The sequence below is a fragment of the Moschus berezovskii genome, chromosome X, assembly GCF_049115385.1.
Source record: "Moschus berezovskii isolate FMDL1 chromosome X, NW_MosBer_1.0, whole genome shotgun sequence".
NCBI lineage: Eukaryota > Metazoa > Chordata > Mammalia > Artiodactyla > Moschidae > Moschus > Moschus berezovskii.
This window is the reverse complement of record NC_142488.1, coordinates 110,016,846-110,022,152: the sequence shown is the minus strand read 5'-3', so window position 1 is coordinate 110,022,152 and position 5,307 is coordinate 110,016,846.

Below are 5,307 nucleotides of genomic sequence, written 5' to 3'. Positions count from 1 at the left end.
CCTGGTCCCTGGCCACCACTCTGCATGTTCACCGCCTGCATCACAGGAAACTTCCGTCATTACCTCCCACCTGAATGCCTGGAGCAGCTTTCCAACTGTCTCCCCATTTCTACTCTCAGCTGCCCCCCAAACTCAAGGTAAACTTGATTCTGTGTCCTGCCAGAAGTCCTTAAGTAGATCCCCAAAGCTTTTAGTGAAGTGAAAAGTAAAAGTGTTAGTTGTTCACTCGTGTCCAACTCTTTGCAACCCCGTGTACTGAAGCCTGCCAGGGTCCTCTGTCCATGGAATTCTTCAGGCAAGAATACTGGAGTGGGGTGCTATTTCCTTCTCCAGGGGATCTTCCCTACCCAGGGATTGAACCAGGGTCTCCTACATTGCAGGTGGATTCTTTATCATCTGAGCCACCAGGGAAGCCCAAAGTTCTTAGGCTGTAACCTAAATCTTGTGGTCCGGGAGGCCCCCCGCTCTCTGGTCCTTCTTTGCCAATCTCCCAGAATTCAGAGAGCCTCTTTTCTCAATTCCCTCAGCCCCAACCCCTGGCCAGCTTTCTGTTTTTTGAAAGGATACGTCATCTGGCCTCTGGGCTCCCACATGCTGTGTCCTCTCCCACCTCTCCACCTGGCCAAATCCTTCTCATTCTTCACATTTCAGCTTTAAATATCACCTCTGTAATGGCTTCCCAGACCCTTCCCCTGAATGAGGGCCTCCCTATCAAAGTATTTAGCACAATCGTAATTAATTAGTTATTTATGAAAGGAATTAATCTCTGTCACTTCTACTGATTAGACTCTAAGCTCCCAAGGAAGCCATGGATATCCAGTTCACCCTTGCATCTCTAGCTCCCAGAGAAGTATCAGCTCTTAGTGGCTGTTCGGCAGATACTTGAGTACATGCATGAAGGAAAGTCGAAGCTGCTGGTCTTGAGTTACTGTGACTTTAAGAGACAGGGAGGGACTAGTTGGAGCTATTGGGAGGCAGGGATGACTGAACGACACACTGGCTGAACAGCCGGTTGTTCAAGAGGCCTTCTCACTGTAACCTCAGCCCCCTCTTCTTCCCTCTTCCAACCTCCCTTTACGGGTGAGAGGCCCCGAGAAGGGAGAAGGTTTTTATGAGGTGCTAGGGACCCATTTTTTGAGACTTATATGTCTGCAAAATGTTGGCAGTTTCTTCAGGACACTTAGATTTCAGGTTTGGCAGCGCTAACTGGAAAGCCTCCTAGGATCTTTAGGAGGTGGGGCGTGGCTTCGGGGTAAGAGAGGCCTCTTTTACTACCCTATCCAAACAAGTCCCCCCTCCCCCGGCTCCCCCAGGAGGCTGTAAGCTCCAGAAGGGCAGAGAGCCTGCCCTGTTCACCACTGTGCCTCCAGGGCCCAGCATGTGATAGGCGCATCACAAATATTTACTAAGTGAAGGAATGAGGAATGAATGAATGAACAAATGAATGGTTAGCTGAATTTCTGAAGGGACCACAAATTGCCTGGAAGCCAAAACTGACTGGCCTGATTATATGCTCCTGTCCTCCTGTCTTTCTTGGGACCTCTGTCTGCCTTGTTCTCTCATCCCAGGCTGAGGGCATCCAGAGGGCGGGAGCAGTGGCCCCCTGGCCATCCTCGGGGAGGGCTGGCCTGGGACAGTTCAAGGCTCCTTGCTGCAGCTCCCCCCTTCCCCGACTCCCCCAGTCAACCCTTCCTGGCCTCAGAGTTGCTCATGGCTTTCCAAGTTGGCAACTTGCAAATGGATGAACTAATTCCAGCAAATAGTTTCTGATTTCCTCCCTCCCAAGCAGCACGTGCATTTTCATAGCTCAGTTTTATCACTGGAGACCTGGGGGTGGGGGCAACTGTGGAGAGATGGAGCACTTGGGAAAGTGTCCAGACCGTCCCTCCCCCTGGCAGAGTGGGAGGTGGGTGCTGCTACCCACCCTTCTGCTGCAAAGAACACGGGACCCATGGGGATGGGTAAGAAGAAAACACCCTCCCCATCTCATCCCAGCTGGAGGAGGTGGCTGGGAAGGCCCTGGAGAGCCGCCTGTGGGAGGCACCCTCTTAGGAGAGACCCAAACCCCAAACTGGATTCTCTGCCTTTAAATAGGTCACTGAAAGGTCAGAGCTGGGAGAGAGGGAAGCCGCCTCCCTGGGCAGCACCCGTCAGAGACAGGCCAGGCTGGCAGCAGCTCCTGAGGCTCAGCTCTGAAGTTGTGTGGAAAGACCTGGTGAGGCCTGGTGCCATTCCCTCAGGAGAAGCTCCCGGTTGGGGCGGGGAAGGGCTGCATTTCCTTAGTCTTACCTTTTACATTTGGACACCTCTGTGCTGTGGGAAGTGTCCAGCCCAGAAGCCTGGCCCCAGCTGGGGCACTGACTCATTCTCTGTGTGAACCTTGCACAGGTCTCAGCCCTGTCTGGCTTTAGGGTTTACAAATGTAAAGCGAGCATGCTCCCTGCCATGTGTGCTTCCAGAAGGCGATGGGAAGCAAAGGTGATAACAGAAAGGAAAGTCCGTGGTCAAAGTGAGAAGCTTTTCTTCTCTCCCATCACTGCTGGTTCCCCGAACTCTGCTGGCCTGTTCCGTGGGCCCGGGCTGTCTGTCCCCTGGCGTCTCAGAGAGGAGTTTCACCCAGGGTAGGGGGATTTCTACATGGGATGCTACAGAGGGCCCTTCAAAGTCTCACCTTCATCCTGGTGAGCTCTGAACCTTCCTTCTCCCCCACTGGAGGTAAGCCCCGGCTTTACACATTCTTTCACTATCAGCACGAACGTGCCTGTGAGAGTTCAACAGCTCAGTCGTGTCTGACTCTTTGCAATCCCATGGACTGTAGCCCACCAGGCTCCTCTGTCCATGGGATTCTCCAGGCAACAGTACTGGAGTGGATTGCCATTATCTTCTCTAGGGGATCCTCCTGAAACCCAGGGATCGAATTCATGTTTCCTGCATTGGCAGGCAGGTTCTTCACCACTAGTGTCACCTGGGAAGCCCTGTCAGCATGAATAAGCACTGACAAAACACCTGCTGGTGCAGTGACTCAGGCTAAGCCACGGCCCCCTCCTCCATCAGTAGCAATGATGACAGGAAAGGGGAGAAACAGGGAGGAAGACCTTCCTTTTTGTGTCCTGCTTTACAACTTACCAAGTATTTCACATTTTCATTTAATCTTCAAATTTTATTTACAGTGATGGAATGGAATTTCAGAGAGGCTAAGCAATTTGTCCAAGGTCACAAAGCATACTAAGACCAGGCTTCAAAGTATCTTGATTTTAAATTCAAGGCAGTTCGTCTATAAAAAGTTGCTTTTCTATCATCTCCAGGAAGCCCTTGTTGAGATACAATGGGAGACAGATTATTTCAGGGCCTTGACTACCCAGTAACACCTCAGCATGGATTACTATAGCAGGGCCCACAAGAAGGGGACAAATAGAGCAACAGAAGGAACTTTTCTTTTTAAATGGCATTTAAAAAAAAAATTGAGGTAGGTTGACATGCCCCTGCAAGAAATAATACCAAGATCCCATTTACTTTTTACCCGGTTTCTCGCAATGGTAATATATTGCAAAAACTACTGGATAATGTCACAACCAGGGCATGGCATTAATACTGTCAAAAGATACAGACTATTCCCACTGCTACAAGGATTCCTGATATTGCCCCTTTACAGCCACACCCACTTCTATCCCACCTCAACCCCCTCATTCCCTGGCAACCACTTACCTGGTCTTCATTTCTATAATTCTGTCATTTCAAGAATGTTACCTTAATAAAATTATACAGCATGTGTAATCTTTAGAGATTGACTCTTTTTTTCACTCAGTATGATTCTCAAGAGATTTCTCCAAGTTGTTGCACATATCAAGACTTGATTTTTTTTATGTCTGGATAGTAATCCAAGCTACGGATTCTCAGTTTGCTTTGCCATTTACCTGCTGAAGGACATCTAGGCCGATTCCAGTTTTTGGCTATTAAAAATAAAGCTGCTATCAATACTCATGTACAGGTGTTTGTGTGACTGTAAGTTTTCATTTTTCCAGGATAGATGCCCAACAGTGTAGGAACTGGGTCATACAGTAGCTGCATGTTTACCTTTTTAGGAAACTGCCAAACTGCTTTCCAGAGTAGCCAAACCATTTTATAGCCCCACCAGCAATATGGGGAAGTCGCTCAGTCATATCTGACTCTCTGCAACCCCACTGGACTGTAGTCCGCCAGACTCTTCTGTCCATGGACTTCTCTGGGCAAGAATAATGGAATAGGTAGCTATTACCTTCTCCAGGGAATCATCCTGGCCCAGGGATCCAACCCAGGTCTCCTGCATTGCAGGCAGAGCCTTTACCATCTGAGCCACCAGGGGGCGACAGAGGATGAGATGGTGGGATGGCATCACTGATGCAGTGGACAAGAGTTTGCACAATCTCCAGGAGATGGTGAAGGACAGGGAAGCCTGGCATGCTGCAGTCCATGGGGTAGCAAATGAGTCGGGCACGACTTAATGACTAAACAACAACATGTAACATATGAATGACTCGATTTCTCTAAATCCTCACCAGCATTTGGTGTTGCCACTATTTTCTTTCATTTTAAACTTTCTGATGGGTATGTCACTGTGGTTTTAGTTTTCATTTCCCGAATGATGGCTAGTGATATTGGGAAAGTTTTAATGTACTTGTTGGCTATCTGTATATCCTTTTGGGTGAAATACCTGTTTATGTCATTTTGGCCATTTTCCAATTGGATTTTTTTTTTTTCCTGAAGTTGAGTTTGAGAGTTATTTTTATATTCTCGACACTAGTCCTTTGTTGGGCTTGTGCTTTGCAAATATTTTTTCCCAGTCTGTAGTTCATCTTTCCATCCTTTTAACAGGGTCTTTCACAGACTAAAAGTTGTTACTTTGATGAAGTCCATCTTACCATTTTTAAAATGGATCATGCTTTTGGTGTCAAGTCTAAGAACTTTTGCCTCACCCTAGATCCTGAAGATTTTCTTCTATTGGTTTCCCTAAAAGTTTTTTAATTTCACATTTTATACTTAAATCCATCATCCATTTTGAGTTAACTTCTTTGTGGGGGTACTATGAATGTCTACTTGCCCCAGCATCATTGCATCTTTATCAACAATCAGTTGACTATGTTTGTGCGACTAGTTCTAGGTTCTCTATTGTGTTCATTAATCTATGTGTATATTACTCTGTTTCCATCCACTTGTTATTTTTCTCTGCCTTTCCGTATAAATTTTAGAATAAGCTTGCTGGATTTTGCATTAAACATATACATAATTTTGAGGAGATATGACATTTTTTATTCTTTTAAATCTTCTAAT